Below are 20875 nucleotides of genomic sequence, written 5' to 3' on the forward strand. Positions count from 1 at the left end.
GCGTGCTCTCCAGGTCTCACTGCCTGTGCCAGACACGGCTGTGATGGCCTATCAGCGCGCAAGGGCGGGTGTCCAGCAGGACTTACAGAGCACAGTGCCTGACACATTGGAGGAGCTCAGAAAACACTTATTGAGAAAACGCACAGCCACCTCCAATGTGTTAGCTTAGTGCTAGGAACCCAGTGCACAGAGGGAGCTCAAGGAAAGGACTGAACGAACCAGACGCTAAAATGCCGGTGGGATTTGTTGACAGGGAAGCTACTGATGATCTTCAGAAAATCAGTTTACAGGGAATTAAGAAGCAAATGGGAGGCAAATAAGACAGTTGAGAGAGTTAATGTAGCTTGCTCTTTCAAGACACTTGGTTGTGAATGGGACTGCTGCTGGTTTTTGTTGTTGTTTGTTTGTTTTACATGGGAGATAGATCATTTGATTAAGAGGTAATCATGGCGAGACAGAATTTTGTATGTGAATCCATTGTCTACTTGCTGCAAGTCAATAAAACTAATGACAAAAAAAGGTAATCATGGAATGTATCCTTTCGGTCATACTCTTTTAAGCGTGTAATTTTCGTAACATGGGAAACATTGGACTTTTCTCACCATCAAAGCTGGAATTAAGGAATTCTCATCATGATTTCTCTTTTTTTGTGTGTGTGGGAGGCACATCTCACGCAAAAGCGTGAACACCCAATCATCACACTTATGATTTCTCTTTGAACACTCACTTCAGTTTCTGTTCATGTTGTAAGAATTTGAAGTATAATATGCCTAATGGAACTTAAAGATCATTCAGATTATTAAATATTTAAATCAAAATATCAAATATATGGACCAAACAGTAAATATTTGTATCCAATATGTCAAGCTCTTATTGCTGCAATAGGCTTTACATTGATAATATTTAATCTTTTTCTTAATGAGCTTGCAAAAAGTTATTATGATAGCCCATTTTGCAGAGGATAAAGCTGACGTTCAGAGACGAGTAAAGAATTTGGCCAGTTCCTTCTTAATAGTAATTGGAGAGCTGGTATTCACAACCAAGTCTGCACTGGTTTAGAAAATACAGATGCTCGATATATACTAAACACTTTTCTTTGAAAATGTTGTTGTCGTATAGTTGCTGTTTGTGTTTGAATATGGGGAGAGGACTCAGGCAGGGACTCAGCTGCACAGAACAGGAAGGCCGCTGGGGACGTGGGTAGGAGGGGACCTAGAATGTAGCTGGAGGTGATGAGCCTGAGACAAGCGTCAGGTAGACTCTGGCACGGATTTGGAAAAGGAGGAGGAAAGATGCAGACAAATTTGCAGATGTCAGAAAAATTGGAGGAGTTCTTGCCTCGTGGTCTTATTTTTTTAGTGTCATAGAAAGCTATCTGCTAAAATGCCAGGGGAGAAGGCAGGGCACAGGCTTGTGGAGGGAGGTGACAGTAGCACCGCAGCTGAGGGGAGTGGGACAGAGAGCAGTCTGAGACAGACGGGAGGTCAGGCAGGATGGGTGTGTGGACAGCCTCCTGCTGAGGCAGGAGACAAGGAGCTCTGAGGGCATCCTGTTTCCATGAGGTTTGCTGCAGCAGCTCCAGAATCAGAGCTAAGAAGTGAGGGATTAGAATGACCCCTGCTGGGATTTCTTGGGGCAAATAGGTGACAGTAGGTCCTAGAAGCAATGACCTGTGGAATATTGTCAGGGAAGGCGGCGAAGTCCATGGATGGGATAAAATGTACTTCGACCAGTGGGTCTCAAACTTGAGCAGGCATCAGAGTCCCCTGGAGGGCCAGTTGAAACACATGTGCTGAGCGCCACCCTCAGTTTCTGATTCAGTAAATCAGGGGTATTTGCATTTCTAATGAGTTTACAGGGATCTTGAAGCTGCCAGTTGGGTCTGTTGGGGACCACAATTTGGAAGAACTAGGGCATGGGATGGAAGGGAGTAAGAGTTTCTCTCCTGAGGGCTCATTAAGGTTGCAAAGTGGACAGAACCATTTCTGGACCCGGTGGAATTTAGAGCATCACCAAAAGAACTGACCCTGAGGGAACACTGAAAGCGGGCGCACACACACACACGCACAGCAACAAGGATCCCTGTCTCTTAGTTCTTTTTCTTCTCGAAGGGAGACCCTCCCCCTTTCTAGGAGGCCTGTTAGCCTATTCTCTTAGCAGCTCTTCCAACACCTGGTACATTCTCTTGGCTACCAGGTAAATGCGTCAGAGTCCCTGAATGATGACGTGGGGGATGAATGTCAACACCCACATTTTAGTCCGAAAGTTCATCTGTGTGACATTCCAAACACTGGACCAGTTCTTATCAGGAACCTCGGAGCCCTAGGATGCCTTGCCCAGCCCTTTGGTCAGGCACGCAGATGAGACGCGGCCTCTGAGGGGGGCAGGAGAACTAGCATCCAGGTCTCCATGCGTTCCAAGCTCTCTCCTTGCAAACAAAGCACCAGAAGGATGCACCCTGGGACTCGTCTACCTAGTGCCACTGAGAACTGTGTACAAGACTGACTTCATGCTTCTTTCCCTCTGCTTCTCCAATTATTTCTTTATCACTCCATACAGGGTTTGCTTTAATTTAGTTGTTTGCTTAGTTATGTAATAAGTGCCCATGAACTCACCATCCAAAACAAAAGGAAGCCAAACCAGTCCCTTGGCAATAACTGACGTTTCATTGTAGGGTTCCCTCCCATCCCGTCACCCTGCCTCCTGAATCCTGTGTTCATCATTCCTCGCTTTCCTCTTCATATTATTTTAAAATTGCTTTTTACAGTGGAAAATTTCAAATATACGCAAAGCAGGAGAGACTAGTATAGTGAATCTGTATGTCCCTATGGTACAGATTTTAACTTTTCAAATCATGCCCAATCTTATTTTATTCAACCCCCGTCCCATTTCCTCTGTTTCCACATTCTTTACACAGTTCTTTGCACTTACTTGTGTTCCTAAAGGGTATCAGGTTTTTTTTGTTTTGCTTTGTTTTTTAACTTTTTTATTTATTTTAAGTGTGTTTTTCCCGGACCCATCAGCTCCAAGTCAAGAAGTTGTTTCAATCTAGTTGTGGAGGGCGCGGCTCACAGCGGCCCATGCGGGGATCGAACTGGCAACCTTGTTAAGAGCACTGCACTCTGACCAGCTGAGCTAACCGGCTGCCCCAAAGGTATCAGTTTTTTATTTTGGTTGTCTTTATAAAATGGTAGCTTGCTCTATGGAATTGTTTTCAGAGCTACTTTTTCCATGTAATATTGTATTAGTAGGAATCATCCTTGTCGCCGTACGTCACTGTAGTTCGTTCATTTCCACTGAGTGGAATAGTCCATTGTATGAAAGTTTGTTCCTCCCCTCTCCCACTGATGCCATTCAAGTTGCTTTCTAGCCTTTTGTTAATGGGAAGAGTGCTCTTATGAATATTCTTGTAGGTTCCTGCTTGTCTGGTATGGTTCTAGGAGTGGAAGGTTTAGCTTCATGAAAAATGCTGGGTTGTTTTCTGCTGCATTACTGCCCACCCCCAGCATTGTATGAGAGGGCCTCTCCCCATCCATAGTCTCTTCTCTCCAATGCTTGCTATTGATAGGCTTATTAATTTTTCCAATTACTTTGCAATTAAAATGGAATCTTATTGGGCCCTTAATGTGCGTTTCTCCAATAAGTGATGCCTTAGTCAGCTTACGCTGCCATGACAAAGACTGGGTTTTGGACTTGCTTGGGACTGTCACCTCTTCCTTCTTTCCTATTTTCCCCTTTTGGAATGGCAATGTTCTAAGCCACCTAGTCTGTGGCATTTTGTTATGGCAGCTGAGACAACTGATGAGTTGACTCTGTTTAGTGACCAATGTCTTTTCTGTTAAATGCCCGTTTACTTCTTTCGTCCATTTTCTATCGGGTATTCATTTCCTATTGTTGCTGTAACAAATTACCACAAACTTAGTGGCTTAAAAGAACATAATTTTATTAACTTACAGTTCTGGAGGTGAGAAGTCCGAAATGGGTCTTACTGGGTAAAATCAAGGTGTTGGCAGACCTGTGTTCCTTCTGAAGTTTCTAGGACAGAATCTGTTGCCGTCACTTTTCCAGCTTCTAGAGCAGGGGTGGCCAAACTGTGGCCCGCAGGACAACTGCGGCCTGCAATCCATTTTTTATTGGCCCGCAGCAAATTCCAAAAATATATTTAGTTTACTTAAATAAACCAGGTGAGGCAATACGGACTTCACCTCGAGTGAGTGGCCCGGCTGTTTGGGTATTTTACCGCATATGGCCCTTGGTGAAAACTGTTGAAAAAAGTTTGGACACCCCTGTTCTAGAGGCTTCTGTCATTCCTTTGCTTATGTCCCCCTTCCAACAATCACATCATTCTGACCTCTGTGATGTCATATCACCTCTCTCTCTGACCCTCCTTCCTGCCTCCCTCTTATAAGGACCCTTGTGATTACATTGGTCCCTCCCAGATACTCCAGGATAATCTATATTAGTGTTCTGAGACCCAATTTCCCACATGGGAGGGATTTCCCCCATGCCAATAAACAATTCTTAGACACCAGCAGGGTGTCTGGGAATTCAACTCAATTTGACACCATCTGTCCAGACATAGTTATCAGATTCCACAGGCTAAGGGTTCGGTTCTACAGGACTGCCCACCACCCTCGCACATACGTCAGACACCAGACACAAGCCCAGGTTACCTGTGCTTCTGACCAGCTGGCCACAGATTGAACGTTCCAATGACTCCCTCCTTGGGTTCAATTAATTTGCTAGAATAGCTCGCAAAACTCAGAGACACATGTTACTTACTAGATCACCAGTTTATTGTAAAAGAATATAACTCAGGAACAGCCAGATGGAAGAGAAGCATAGGGAAGATATGGAGAAAGGGCAAGGAAGGAGCTTTCATGCCTCTCCAGACCTGCTATTCTCCCCTCACATCACACGTTCACCAAGCTAGAAGCTCTCCGAACCCCATCCTCTTGGGTGTTTTATAGAGGTTTCATTACATAGACGTGATTAATTAGGCCATTGGCCATTGATTCTCCCTCCAGTTCACCTCCCCTCTGGGAGGTGAGGGTGGGAGGACGTTGGGGGAGTGGGGGGATAGGGGCAGTGGGACTGAAAGTTCCAACCCTCTCATCACACGGTTGGTTCCATTGGCAACCAGCCCCCATCCTTAAGTGGGGTCCAAAAATCACCTCGTTCACATAACAAAAGACACCCTTTCCCCTCTCAACACTTAGGAAATTGTAAGAGTGCCCAGAGCTGTGAGCCAGGAATTGTGGACTAAGACCTAATATACGTCACAATATCGCATCTCCCCACCTCAAGATCCTTAACTTAATCATACCTGCAGTGTCCCTTTGGCCATGTGTGAATGAAGAAGGGGCTACAGAGCAGACCTGACAAGCTCAGTGACTGAAGGTAACTACACAGGGTGATCTGATCATAAATTCCTAACGGGGCAGGTCACGGAGGCCAGCAAGTCCTGGGCATATAGCTTCCTTAGTAAAAGGTCAAGCTTTCCCTTAAGTGAGCCCTATCCATTGTTCCTTTGCATCCGCATGCCTTGGAAAGGTCAGAGTAATTTTCTTTTCCAGAAGCATAACCACAGGCACTGGAGTCATCATGGAACTCTTCATTGTTACCTTGTTGCCCGCATACCATCTCTATTTACTATAAATGTTAAATGTTAGCTATCCTGTACCCACCAATGTAAAGGAAGTAGAATCCATTTTACTTTTTAGCCAATCCCAGAGATTTCCCCTCTTTGCTTTCTCCAGTCTCCTTAATCTACCACCAATGGATTTCATGTAACCCTCCTTATGTTTTCTCCTTCGATTCTAACTGTATAAAAAGAACTGCACATCCTTGGGTGTCCCAGAGTCTGTAACTTGCTATTTTCCTGATTCTAAGTCAGTGGTTCTCAAACTTGGGCATGCATTTGAACCACCTGGAGAGCTTCTTACGCGTTGCTGGGCCTCATTCCAGTTTCTGATTCAGTAGATCTGGGTAGGGCCCAGAATTTGCATGCCTAATAAGTTCCCGGGTGATGCTAATGCTGCTGGTCCTTGGACCACTTTGAGAATCATGCTCTAAACAAGTCACTGATGCTCTCTGAGTCTTTGTCTTTATCTGTAAAATTGCCCTTCTCTCCTGGTAGAAGCCAGCACACCTAGAATGGTAGATGTGATCATCAAATGAGATCAAGCATCGGAAAGCCCTTTGTAAAGAATAAAAGGGACACACAGAGGGAATTATCAATTTAATGATGTTTAATAATCACTCTTCCCAGTGTGTTTCCTTCACAGTTTACATAGAATGTTCACATATAACACTAGCAGCTGATTGCTTAGGAGCAGTGGCTATTTTACTTCATTTACCCTGACCACAGAAATGTTAGATAACCACTGGTGCTGGACGGATGGAGGCCTGCCTTGTCCTGCCTGGGAGAAACCTTGGGATTTACCCTTGTTGTTCACTCCACAGACAGAGGCTTGATGATGCTTTGAGTGTATGTGGTTATTTTTGTCAACCATCAACTCCCCACACTCGTCCCTAAGAAAGCTCTCTTGTGAGTCATCGGGAGGCCGGGAGGAAACTGACAGCTACTGGGCTACTCGGCTGGTATCTGGCTGTTGAGGGGAAGGAGGAGGAGTGATGTCTCCTTGGGCTTTCTTTGAAGAAAAATTCCATAGATTCATAGACTCCTGGAAAGTTGGTCTCTAAAATATGTGTATATGATATACATTTGGTGTGTATATTTTTATTGGTATTTCACTCATAGATTCAACAAATATTTGTTGAATATCTTCTAAGCAGCAGACATTACTTTAGGCTCTGAGGATACAGCAGTGTACAAAAAAACAAAGTTCCCCCTTTCATGGAGTTTATGTGCTTGTAACATATACTGAAAGCCTACCATGTATCATGAAATTTATAGTCTGGTAGGGAAGACAGACTTGTAATCAAATAAATGAAGTTCAGTGTTATAGGGCCTGGGAAATAAAAACATGGTGGGGTACAGTGCATCACAAAGGAGGAAGAGTGTCCTGAAGAGGTGTCCCAGTGGCTTAGATATTAAAGACGGGTGTCATTTTCCATGTTGACTAAGGGGAGGCATTCTGCAAAAGAAAGCATCATGCTGTAGCTTGGCACATTGGGTGCCTGCAAATAGATCCGTAGAGTGAGAGTATAGGGTGCAAGGGATGGAGGGGAGGCTGGAAAGGTGGGCAGGGGCCTAGCCATGAAGGGCCTTAGGTGACAAGGATTTGGGGCTTAATCCTGCATTCAAGGTATTGAGGTGTTGAAAAGTTGAAGTCAGAGAGTGATATGACAGTGTTCTGCTGGGGGAAGACTCTTCTAGAGGAGGTGTAGAGGTAGCTAATAGTGAGGAACTGGAGGCAAGGAGACAGAGATTGCACTAGTAGACAGAAAATGATGCACCACTGTTGAATTATACCCTTGAAATCGGTGAATTTTATGGTATGTAAGTTATTTCTTAATAAAACTGTTAATAGCTAAAAAAAAAACACACAAAACAACAATGATGGAGGCTGAAACCAAAGTAAGGGTGGTCAGGATGGAGAGACAGGGTCATAGAGACATGTTGAAGATGGAGAATTGACAGGACTTGGTTACAAGTTGAACGAGGGAGCAGGAAAATGCTGAGGGAAAGAGAAGAAGCTAGAGGAGCAAGAGTGGGGAGAAAATGACTTCTGCATATGTTGAGTTTGAGATGCACATTGTTAAAGCACAGGAATGTGATCTCATTAGGCATGTGTAGTCGAGAACTACCACATTTAGAAGTAACTGAACCCAAGTGAGTAGATAAGGTCACCGGGGTTGAGAAGATGGACAAAGACAGATCAGTGGGGGTGTTGTGTCATTTCACATGCTGGAGGAGGAAGGGGAAACTTTGAAGAGAGGTAATGTCAAAAAGGAAGAAGGCAAACTGGGAAGAACCAGGGTCTTCCGTGGATGACTGCGCCGTAGAAGCCAAGGGTGGAGAAAGTTCCAGAAAGGAAAAAGCAATCAGTAGTGGCAGATGCTGCAGACAGGTCAACATGAGGACTTGGAACTTTGGATTTAAGAAAGTGAATTGCACCCCTGCCAATAAATAAATATTTATAATGAATGGACAAACTTGGGAGGTGAGACAATGAACATCATCTCCAAAGTGAGACCACTGTCATATCAATTTGTTCCTCTCTAATCTTGAGTCCTCTGTTTGTACCCGGAACCTCCATCTTCCAAGTTATCACTGAAATGAGTAAAAGGGTATCACAAAGTAGTGGGAAATTACACTAGAAATGAGGAGAAAGCAGCTGTCTAGGTTTCAGAGACTTCAAGGAACTTCTGCAAGGAGTGATGCAAGCAAGAATAAATTCAAAGAAGTTCCTGCAGACAGTGAAACCAATACACACAGAAAAAGTGGAATGGGCACTCAGCAAAAATTCCAGAACACTCTGCACTTTGGCAAAAGGCACACTCTGGCACACATCACAAGCAATGGCACACCAAGCACTATGCTGGGCCTGAGGAAAACTGAAGAGACTAGGAGAGACAAGATTCTGGTCTTCAGGGAGCTTACATTCTAATAGAAGAGATGGGAAAACAATAAACCAATTAATTGCAGAATGTGATAAATGCTATAAATGAAATAAACAAGGATGAGCCAGTAGAAACTGGAAAGGGATCACTTGAGATATATGAGATCAGTTTATCTTGCTGAAAAATGTCCAACTTTAGTCACATGGTAAATTTCACGGCCATCATGGTTTATGGTTTATCACATGTAGCCCAGTTAGAATTTTCTCCTGCCACATTTTGGACAACCCTGGCTGCCAATGGTAGGAGTGGTGCGGGAAGGGTTGTGGGGGAAAGAATTCTGTGACATGCTCCCTGAGGCTACACTATGATTCCCTGGCTCAGAGCAGCAGGGATTGGAGGCAAAAATGGGTTACTGGGAAGGTGGAAGGAGGTGAGCAAATCACAATTTAATAGGTAGTATGCATGTACGGCGATTGTTTATGTCCAAGGGGTACCCATTCCTCTCTGCTGATAACACATCCTACTCCAGCCACAGAAGGCAAGCTCAACCCAAGTCCCTCCCAGAGGTTTTCAAGCTGGAGGCACAGGGGACCCTCCCCCTCTGGTCAAGCATAAGGATACAAGCTCAAGAATGATGGTTCCTTTTCTCTCCTGTGAAAAGACTTAATTGCAGAAAGCAAAAATGAAGTCAGCACACCTAGAATGCTGGAGCAAGAGAGTGCTGCTGTTCCAGCTCTCCTTGTAGCTAGGTCCACCCTACTTCTTCTTGTGGTTTGGTTATCAGAGCTTTTTCCCTTATTTTGTCTAAGCTGGTCGTGGTTGAGGTTCTGCCATTTGCAACTAAAGTGCCCTAATTATTATGATGTAACTGAAGTCACACAAAGATGGAATGGTATCACAGCTTACTCCTGGAGTTGAGGCTGTGCTGAGCAAAGCAAGGGCCCTTCACTAGTGGGCTTTGACATGTGCAGCCCTACCAATTAGAGGAGAGGGAACCCCAAACTAACCTCAGGGGCAAAGTTTCCTGCCATATTTACCTCATTCAGAGGTCTCAGCTCTGCACGGCTCCTAGGGCCAAAATGGACTTTTGGGGAATGGCTGTTATTTAGCTGGGACGAGCTAAACTGTGTTGACAAAGAGACCCAAAGGAGTTATTGGTTCAAACACCAAAGAACTTTGTTTTGCATTCATATCACAGATTGTAGCAAGTTCTCTCAATTGGTGGGTAGCTCTCTCCCATATAGTGATTCAGGGATCCAGGATCCAACCTTTGGCTCTACCATAGCCTGGTTTTCATCTATGTCTTGCCAGCACAAAGGGAACGATAATTCTCAGAAGCCTTGGCTGGTAGTGACACACTTCATTTCAGGTCACATTCTATTGGTGGGAACTAGTCATATTACACCAAATTGCAAAGTCAGTTGGAAAATGTCGTCTAGCCGTGTTCCTTACTGTCTCCTCCTCCCATCATTACAAAAGTGGAGAATGATTTTGGTGGGCAGAAAAGTTTCTGAGAGGACTAAATGGTAGGCACTCAGGTGTTTGGATTCTAGTTCTAGACCAGGGTTTCTTAATCTTGACACTATTGACACGTTAGAATGGATAATTCTTTGGGGGTGGGAGGAAGGCTGCCCTGTGCACTGTAGGATGTTTAGCAACATCCCTGGCTTCTACCCACCCGATGCCAGCAGCACCCGTTTCCTCACACCCTTGGTCCCAGTCAAGACATCAAATATGTCTCCAGATGTTGCCAAATATCCCTGGGGCACAAAATCACCCCTGATTGAGAACCATTGCTCTAGACTATGAGAGCAGTGGTCAGAATCTTTAGTCAACCAGGGATGAGATGCAGTGAAATAACCTGCTCACACTTTGTCCTTGGGAAGCTCATGATGCTGCAGCTAGGTTTTGCTCACACGATTGAGACAGATTAGCTGAAGTGCTGACTTGAAGTTTCATGGGTGAGACGAACTCCAGCCCACAGGTTCCCAGATACAGGAGAGTAATTCTGAGGACAGTCTGCAGGTGCTCATCGCAGCCAGGGTTGCATGCAAAGAAGTGCTCTGTTAAGTCTTTCCACTTCACTCGATACAAAACTCAAACCCATACTGGCTTGTTTGCAACCTTCTGAGTGATTTGGTGCTGATTCCCTGAAATTTCTCTGAGAAGTCAGATGTTTTGATTCCTTACCTAACACGAGCCAATGTTTTGTGAGCACGTGGTGGATTCTTGTTCTGTATGGTCATGGTGAAGTAGAGGGTGGACAGGCCCCTAGGAAGGGTATTTATTTGCAGGAAATGTGTTGTCCTGGAATAAACAGTGACAATTCCTTGCCGCCTAGTGGAAACTAGAAGTATTACTGTCCAGCAAAGCACCCAGATGCCAATAGCTTGCTTCATCTCTTAGAAACACAACCGCTGTTCAGACTTTATAGGAAACAGGTTTTCTGGCTACAGCTGATGGGGAGTTTCTTCATATTCCATGGAGATCTTTGGGACAAGCTTCAGGGTTTGGATTGTAGTCCCTGACAATGAACTCTAGGTTTGTTTGTAGCTGTTACATAGTATAAAGTACAGCTGACCCTTGAACAATGTGGGAATTAGGGCACTGACACCCCTGCACAGTCAAAAATACGAGTATAACTTTTGAATCCCTAAAAAGTTAACTAATAGCCTACTGTTGACTGGAAGCCTTACCAATAACATAAACAGTCGATTAACACATATTTTTTATGTGTTATATATATTATATACAGTAAAGTAAGTAAGCTAGAGAAAAGAAAGTGTTAAGAAAATTATAAGGAAGGGAAAGTACATTTACAGTACTGCACATATTTATTGAAAAAAATCTGTGTATAAGTGGATCCACACAGTTCAAACCCATGTTGTTCAAGGGTCAACTGTATTAGTTTCCTGATTTACAGGGAATATACAAAGTTCTTGAACATTAAGTAAAATTGGTTACGTAAGTCTTTTTTTATTTGAAAGCTACTTTATTGAGATAAAATACAAGGTCAAAACCAATGAAGTTAAATTTGAAATCCTGCTGAGGAAAAGAAATAAAGAAATGCTCTCTGCTGCTGGAGTTGCACAAATAACAGGTTTATGTCCAACTGAGATTTGTGTGCAAATAACTAAGTACTCCGATTATGAGCAATTTGGGTCTGAATAAGCATTTGATGTCTCACAGACCCATGTGTATCATTCTCTCTGAGCAGGCCTGAAAACACTAGATTTTCTGGCTTCTTACCAGTTGCTATTTAGTCTGGAAACAACAATGAAAAATAAGATAACCATCCTGTGTTGCCAAATGATGGTTCTCGGGAGGCCCAGAGGCCCTCTGTTGTCTGGGATTTGCCTCCTTCTAGAGCCCCGTGTGCTCCTGGGCCAGGCCTCCTCTGTCACCTAGAGCCCAGCAGAACCAAATGCATGGCCACGAATGTGCCAGAACATGTCAGGCCCCAGGCATTGCTCAAATTTCTCCCTCCCCAACTCCCAAAGCTTGTTGACTATTTTGTTCAGGTTTCAGGATTCAGGTCACAAATTACAGTTTCCAGAAAAGATTGTTGACTTTCACGGTGGCCTTTCAAGAACTGGCCACTGGTTCCCCTGTGCCCTCGTGTCATTGTTAGGTCTTTATCACCCAGAACACTTTATAGCAGTTCATTGCACACATTGTTTAGCTGTCCGCCTCACCCCTGCTCTGAGGGCAGGGCCAGTGTTTCATTCTTCTTGGGAGAAATAAAAATTTGTTGAACAAAGAATGATCAGTAATTTTACAGCAAATGCAGATGCTGTCATGTGACTCTACTTTTTAAAACTTGTGATAAAATCCATATAACATAAAATTTACCACCTTAATCATTTTTAAGTGTGCAGGTCAGTAGTGTTATGTACATTCACCTTGTTGTGCAACCATCACCACCATCCATCTCCAGAACTTTTTTCATCTTGTAAAACTGAAACTCTACACCCATTAAACACTAACTCCTCTTTCCCCCTCCTCCGATCCTCCAGCTCCTGGAAGCCTCCATTCTACTATCCGTCTCTATTCTGTGAAATTCATGACAGATCCATATTATGGGCACCTCATATAAGTGGAATCATACAATATTTGTCCCTTTTACTTTATTACTTTTAGCTTATTCCTCTCAGCATAGTGTCTTTCAAGGTTCATCCATGTTGCAACATGTGTCAAAATTCCCTCCTTTTTAAGGCTGAATAATAGTCCATTATATGGATACCCACATGTTGTTTGTCTATTCACCTGTTGATGGACACCCGGCTTGTTTCTACCTTTTGGCTATCACGAATAATGCTGCTGTAAACATGGATGTACAAATACCTGTTCAAGTCCCTGCTTTCAATTCTTTGGGATGTGTACCCAGAAATGAAATTGCTGGACTGCATTCTGTGTTTATTAATTCTTTGAGGAACAGACATACTAGTTCAGGTTAGTATTTTGCACATATTTAATGCTCATGATAGTTCTAGGAGGGAGGACAACTATTATTTCTTTCTCAACAAATGAGGAAATGAAGGCAGAGGCAGTCAACTCGCTCAATTTCGGAGAGCCAACCAGTGGCAGAGCTGGGACTGAACTCACAATTAGCTTCCCAAACCCATGCTTATGAGCCCTGTGCCATATTTGCTTTCCTCCAAAAGGGTGGGTGCTTCCTCACTCTGGTGGGTGAAGGACCCACCAGGGTTTGAGGAAAAAGAACTTCCTACGTAAGAGGCATAGTACTTGTAGGTGTTAGATGGTTAACCGTGGTTAGATGTGCACAGCTTTACCCCAGTCAGTCACAGGCTTGGATACACACTTTTCAGTGTTGCATGTGCTAGAATGAGACGGGCTAATGAGCTCATAGTCATGTTTGGTTATTACAAATTCACTGATTCAAACTCTCAAAACCAACTTGGTTGCTGTGCAGTCCTCTTAAGTAATGCCTTAATGTGGAGGTCATTTAAGTCTGGAATACATCTCTCTGATTTTGTAACTCAACGTCTCCTTTTGTGCTTCTAGGTGTGCTGGAGAGAGTTGGTTCATAATCTATTAAGTCATTCAGAAACAATCTATCCACAAAGAGCCTTCCCCACCTATCTCATCAAAGACCAGGCAGCTGATGAAGCTATCTGGTGAACCGTGGGTTGTAAACGCATATCCAGATACACCACTGTGTCAACAGACACGAAACTTCCCTTGCATAGTAGACACTAGACGTAAGAGAAGAAAGGTGAGGGAACAGATGGAGAGTTCATGCTTTAAAGTAACTTCTCGGCTCCAAACATAGACCAATGACAGATAAAATACTGAAATGGAAAACCCAAAATAACTAGATAAACTCAAAGGTAAGATGAATACTTGAAGAGAGAAAAATCAAGCAGAAATATAAAACTGTTTCACACAAGGCTCACTGCTGGAAATGAGGGGCAGAATACGTCATGAAAAGAGGTTGGGAAAAAATAAACGATTGCTAATCTCCACCTGCGGAAACGGCATTTCAGAAGCTGCGAGACGAGAGGTAGAAAACCCAGATGAGCATCCCAAGCCAGTCACCAGTTGGCTTGTTGCCTGACTCTGTGTATCTCTAAAACCACCAGGGGGCAGGAGAGTCCCAAAATGTCATTGTAAGACCAGCTGAGCCACGGATCAGGTGGAAGCAACTGCAAAGCCACTGCACAGAGGGGTGAGGCCACACCAAGAAGGAAAAAAATGAAAATGAAAACTTTCCAAGAAAATAAAAAATTGGAATGTGAATCCACTCCAAATTCACACTTTGGAACAGACTGATGAAGACTGCAAAATAAGTATGTGTGTCATGCTCAGAGACACAAAAAGGAATATCTTCTGTTTTAAAAAAGAGCCAGACATTATTCAAACAGCAATCAGAAACAAAGCAGGAATAGGTGATGTTTAAAAGAAACAATTCAAAAATCTTCAAATCTTGGAAATGAAAAATAGTCATTGAAATTAAAAAAATTACTCTACATTAAGGGATAAAATTGACCCTTTGACAGGCTCAAAGAGAAAATCAGTGACTTGAAACAGAGAGGGGTAAAAAGGATAAGGAGATCAATTGTATCTACTTTTGGGGAAAATCAGCACGCTGACATTATTTGGATTGTCACAATCCCTGTGGATGACTTCCTCCTCAGAAGACTGTTTGGCCACTGGTTGGGCCAAAGGGTGTTCTGGGTCAGTTCCTGCTGGAAGCTTCTCAGGGCTTTGGACCACCAGCCTTTCCATAGAACATCTCCCTTGGATTCATGCTAGTTTCTTGGATAAACTTAGACCTGAGGAGACCTCAGGAGGTGCAGATACATAGGGAGGTGTCCACCTGGGAGTGAAGCAGGGCCTGTTAGGACCCCCCATAGTAAAAGCCTTGCCGCATCCCCAGCCTCACCTTTTCTTGACCTATAGCTTAGTAATAGATTGTCCCCCTGTGGCTTGAGCTCGGAATGTCCCCTGTCCCAGTTACCAGCTTTAGAAAATTACCCTGAAACTTATGATTAATACCCTTATGTTTATTGATCACAATCTCTATGGCCTAGCATTCTTTCCAGGCTACTCCCATCATTGTTCCTGGGTTGCTGACACCAACGGAGAACCACCTTGCCAGAAGGAAAGCTCCATGCAGACCCTGGAACCATCATGTAACCTCTGGAGGAACACTCATATTTTCCCTTAAATACTCTAAGCTGGTCTGAGAACGTTAAGGCAGTTTTTGAAGGTGTTAACCTGCTGCCTTCTCAGACCACTGGTGCTCTGACAATAAACGCTTGTTCGAAAGAGCCCAACCCCTGTGTGGGTCTAGTGGCTGAGCAGCGCAGGCAGCACTAGCCCTGCCTTGTTTGCCCTCCGGTTGCAGATCTGCGACGTCTTTCATCAGCTGCATCTTCCGTGTGGGTCTGAGCAGACTGCTGGACCCACTTCTATTTTTTCCTTTTTTTACATCAACACATTATGTTGCCTCATTAGTCTTTTCCTAATCTTGTTGCTTCAGCAGTTTATCTAGAGTAGCCTATGAAATTTCCAAAATTCATCTCTGTGAGAGAAAACCCCCCAAATATATGTGTGAAAAATAAGTTAACTTCTAGTTCCTTCCTGCTCTTGGGTTCTCCCTCATACCAGGAAACATGGAAAGAGGAGCATTTAGTATATTCTGGATTCCTACTGGGAATCAAAGTGTGAAAGCAGGTGTGGGTGCATGAGTGAACCATGTAATATAAACTATATATAATATTTATTGGAGTTGAGTGCTCAGAAGTTACTTGTACTAATAGAAATGCATGCCCCAAAAGGTCCACTTCTCTAAGCATTCCACTATCTGGTGGTTGTGTATTTTCTGGCCATGTATAAATCACTGTGGTCAATTAGAGCTGAAGTAGAATAATATTGTTCGTCAACTATAATTAAATACACACACACACACACACACACACACACACACACACGATGTCAGACAATTAAGTTCGCAAACTCATCCTAAAAAAATGCTATATACCTCATTGCTGAATATCACTACAGTCACCTTTGAAATACTCCCCTTGGGAAGTTGTGCACCTGTGTTAGTGCCTAGTCCACCCTTCAAAGCAATTTTGGAATTCTTCTTCTGGAATGGCCATCAGAGCTGTCGTCGTCGTATTACCCCTGATGTCCTGAATGTCAGCAAAATGTCTTCCTTTCAATATATCCTTTATCTTTGGGTAAACAAAGAAGTCACTGGGGGCCAGATCAGGTGAGTAGGAAGGATGTTCCAATACAGTGATTTGTTTACTAGTTAAAAACTCACAGGGCAGCTGGTTAGCTCACTTGGTTAGATTGTGGTGCTCTTAACAACAACATTGCCGGTTCGATCCCCACATGGGCCACTGTGAACTGCGCCCTCCATAACTAGATTGAAACAACTATTTGACTTGGAACTGATGGGTCCTGGAAAAAAAAACTTAAAAATAAATAAAAGTTAAAAAAACAACAACAACTGAAAAAACCTTCCTCACAGACAGTGCCGTGTGAGCTGGTGCATTGTCGTGATGCAAGAGCCATGAATTGTTCGCAAAAAGTTCAGGTCGTCTAACTTTTTCATGCAGCCTTTTCAGCACTTCCAAAGAGTGAACTTGGTTAACTGTTTGTCCAGTTGGTACAAATTCATAAGGAATAATCCCTCTCATATCAAAAAAGGTTAGCAACATTGTTGCAACAATGTCATACCTCGTATATGTAGTTACAGGATGTGGAGTATAGCATGAGGATGGAGGAGCGTCATCACTTTGTGAGGAGTGTAAATGTCTAACTATTATGTTGCTTTGTACACCTGAAGCTAAAAAAAAAATAGAAAGTGTCTTTTTGTACTGTCTTCCTTCATATATCTCTTCTTCTAGCCCAACATGAAGGGCATGGTTCCACACAGATATGTATTTCCTGAAAAAAATAGAAGCTGCGCAAAGCTGTGGGACAGTTGTTAACTACATCTTTAGATAGTTTCTCTGTTCATCTGTGTCCTTTATCATACCTTTTAATAAACTGGAAAATGTAAGTGTTGCCCTGAATTCTGTGAGCTGCTCTAGCAAATTAATCCAACCCATAAGGGATTGTTGGAACCTCCGATCTATAGCTGGTTGAGGTTGGTGTCTGAAGTACGTGTGTGTTTGTTTGTGGGGAGCAGTCTAGTGAGACTGAACCCTTAACCTGTGGAAACAGACACTCTCTCCAGGAAGATAGTGTTAGAATTAAGTTAAATGTTAGGACACTCAGCTGGTGTCTCAGGGAATTGCTTGGTGTGGAGCAAAACCTCCACACATTTGGTGACCAGAAGTGAACTGTTTTGTGTGAGTAGTAAAGGAGACACACAGGAAAGAAAGATATGGTAGGGAAGAACTGTGGTTTTCCCTACATAAGAGGTGGAAAACTGAGTTTTTACTTTATAATTACATACACAATTGATTAAATCATTGGAAATTGGTAATTAAGTCAACCTCCAGTCCCTCTCCACTCTCCAGCAGGGCTGAAAATTCCAATCCTTGGGGCAGCCCAGTGGCTCAGGCGGCTGGAACGCTGTGCTCCTAACGCCAAAGGCCGCCGGTTCGATTCCCACATGGGCCAGTGAGTTGCGCCCTCTACAGCAAAGATTGTGAACAACGGCTCTCCCTGGAGCTGGGCTGCCCCGAGCAGCCAGAGGTCCGCGTGAGTTGCTGTGAGCTGCTGTGAGTAGCCAACCAACGACCGCAACCCACTGCCTTAGCCAGGTGGAACGCAAGGCTCATAATACCAGCATGGGCCAGGGAGCTGCACCGAACAACTAGACTGAGAAACAATGGCTTAAAAACTGGGAGGTGGGAGAGTGGGAGGGGGGAAAAAAAGAACATTCCAATCCTCTAATCACAGGGTCCATTCCCCTGGAAACCAGCCCCCCATCCTTAGGGGCTTTCCAAAAGTCACCCCATTAACATAAACTCAGGTGTTATTATGAATAATAAAAGACCCTCTTCTCATCTTTATCACTAACAAAACCCAAATATTATAACAAAGAATGCTCCTATTCCTCTTACCACTTAGGAAATTACAACTTTTAGGAGCTCTGTCCAGGAGCTGGGGATAAAGCCCAAAATATATATTTCTTATCAAATATCAGTATTACAGACATAGTTTATATTTATTTATTTTTATTTATTATTATTTTTTAAATTTTTATTTATTTTAAGTGTGTTTTTTTCCAGGACCCATCAGCTCCAAGTAAAATAGTTTTTTTCAATCTAGTTGTGGAGGGAGCAGTTCACAGTGGCCCATGTGGGGATCGAACCAGCAACCCTGTTGTTAAGAGCACCGCGCTCTAACCACCTGAGCTAACCAGCCATCCTAACATTGTTTGTATTTAAATTAGTATTGTTGCATCTGTCTGACGGCTCAACCAAAGTAACAACATTTCTGCTGACACTGGTAGCACTGAGGGCAGGAAAGGAAAAACCACCAGGATGTTAGAGAAGCAGGAAGGTGCTCCACTTCCAGGCTAGATTTTGTATTGGAGGTAATATTCACAAATCCTGAAAATGAGGCTAAATTAAATTTCCAAATCAACAGCCAAATTAATTCCCTACTTTTTTACAATTTAGCAGCAGCAAGCATTAGAGCAAATCTTTACCCACTCAATGTAAAGTATTTGAACTGTCGGCGGGAGGAAAAAACATCCTGCCTGAGAGAAAGCTTTTAAGAGTTTATTTGAGCCAAACTGATGACAATTGCCGGGAAGCCAAATCTCAATGGGCTGAGAAAATGCCCGCAAAATGGCGGTTTGCAGGTTCTTTTATACATAGAATCAAAGGAGGAGGGTTACATGAAACCCACTGGTGGTAGATTAATGGGATGGGAGAAAGCAAAGCTAGGAAGTTTCTGGGTAAAAGTAAATTGGAGAGACAGGTACTTCTTTTACATAGGTGGGTACAGGACAGTTAATAGTTCGCTTTTTACAGCACATAGAGATGGTAATCAGAGGACAAGAATAACATTGAGGAATTCTGTAGTTTCCTGCTCTGGTCCAGAAAAAGTGATTACTCTGACAATTCCAAGAGCACATTATCTTAAATGCAAATTGGCAGGCTCACTTAAGGAAAAGAATGATCTTTGTCAAGGAAGCTATAGGCCAAGGATGTGACTACCGGCCATGACCCACTTTTAGTTAGAAATTTTATGTTCAGACCATGTGGTTATTTTCGGTCTCCTGAGCTTGTCAAGTTTAACATATGACCCCTCTTTTCGTCCTTAGAAAAAAGCTGCTCCTTTGAACACTGCTGATTTTTACTTGCTTTTGCTTTTAAAGTTATTGTAACAGTGGACTGTTTCTGCTTCTTTCCCTGACTCTACCTTAATTGCAACCTGCATTTCTATAGATATGCTAATTGACTGGAGGAGTTCTGCCTGAGACTTGTGTAACTTCTGGTCTGACCAATTGGGAATAAAGAGATCTGGAGAGGAATCAACGTGGTGACGGTGGAGGATGTAGAGCTAGAGTGGGAGACTGAGACCAGCGGTGCGGAGCGGCCTCTCAAGAAGCCACAGAAACAGGACAGTGGTGCGGCAGACTTGGAGAGAGTCACCATCTATGCGCAGGAGATGGAGATCCAAAGTTCCAGTTGATGCCGTGCTAAAGTGTGACTGGCTGCCTGCCGCTTGCAAAAGTTAAAAATTGAGAGACATGATTGGTGGAAGGGAAAGCAGGTTTATTCAGAATGCCTGCTTTCTGGGAGGATGCCCGAATCCTGTCCAAAGGTCATCTCTCCATTCCTAACCGGTCAGAAGGTTTTATAGGTATACAAGAAAAACAAAGGAAAGGGGGAGTCGGTCAGGCAAGTCTGAGGGCTGACATCCTTCCTGGGGACTGGTCTGTTTTAAGATAATATTATCTCTGGACTCGGACTGGACCACTGAGGCCTGGGGCTTTATGTGTATTCCAGTGTCTGGGCGCCTCAGGATTAAGAAATTGCTCTTTCCAGGTTAGGATTCTGTTGATGAAATGGATTAACGAGGTATGGGTAGCCTTGAGAGAGGGAATAAAAGAGTTCTTCAGTTAATCAGTGAGGGGAGAAACAAAGAGGAAATAGCTGACTACCGTGTTTCCCCAAAAATAAGACCTAGACGGACCATCAGCTCTAATGCGTCTTTTGGAGCTAAAATTAATATCATATTTATATTATATTATGTTATCATATTGTATTAAAGACCCGGTCTTATATTATAATAAAATAAGACCAGGTCTTGTACTAATTTTTGCTCCAAAAGACGCGCATTAGAGTGATTGTCCGGCTCGGTCTTATTTTCAGGGAAACATGGTATATCAGGGCGGATCTAACTGAAAACTAGCTCGGTTTAATTACAAGTGGCTAGGTAGGTGGCTATGCAGTGAGTCAAACTGCAAACTAAATCTAATTATGTTATTGATTTATCGAATTTCACCCTTACACAATCTGGAGACGGCTTTGTCCGTGATTGGAGACAGACGTTCCCAGGAGCAGAAAATCACACAGGAGTGGGAGAAGGAACTGGCAAAAGTCACCATCAAGAAAGAAGATCTGGAGCTGATAATGACAGAGATGGAGATCTCATGAGCAGCAGCAGAGCGGAGCTTGAGGGGGCACATGGGCAGTGAGGTAGAGGCTCTGATTGCCCTAACCATCTGATTTGTGCTTATTCCGATAAAAATGTCTTTTTTGTTGTTGTTGCAGCTGTTTTAAAAAAAGGGGGGCGACCAGTTGGCTCAGTTGGTTAGAGAGCAGTGCTTATAACACCAATGTCACCAGTTCGATTCCCACATGGGCCAGTGAGCCGTGCCCTCCACAACTAGGGTGAAAAC

General features: G+C 43.4%; 1 pseudogene; it reads left to right on the top strand.

Moving 5' to 3' along the window:
- LOC117012839 (huntingtin-interacting protein K-like) overlaps window positions 1-20702 on the top strand; it is a 24903-nt pseudogene extending 4201 nt beyond the window's left edge.
- The last annotated feature ends 173 nt before the right edge of the window (window positions 20703-20875 follow it).

The sequence above is a fragment of the Rhinolophus ferrumequinum genome, chromosome 21, assembly GCF_004115265.2.
Source record: "Rhinolophus ferrumequinum isolate MPI-CBG mRhiFer1 chromosome 21, mRhiFer1_v1.p, whole genome shotgun sequence".
Lineage (NCBI taxonomy): Eukaryota > Metazoa > Chordata > Mammalia > Chiroptera > Rhinolophidae > Rhinolophus > Rhinolophus ferrumequinum.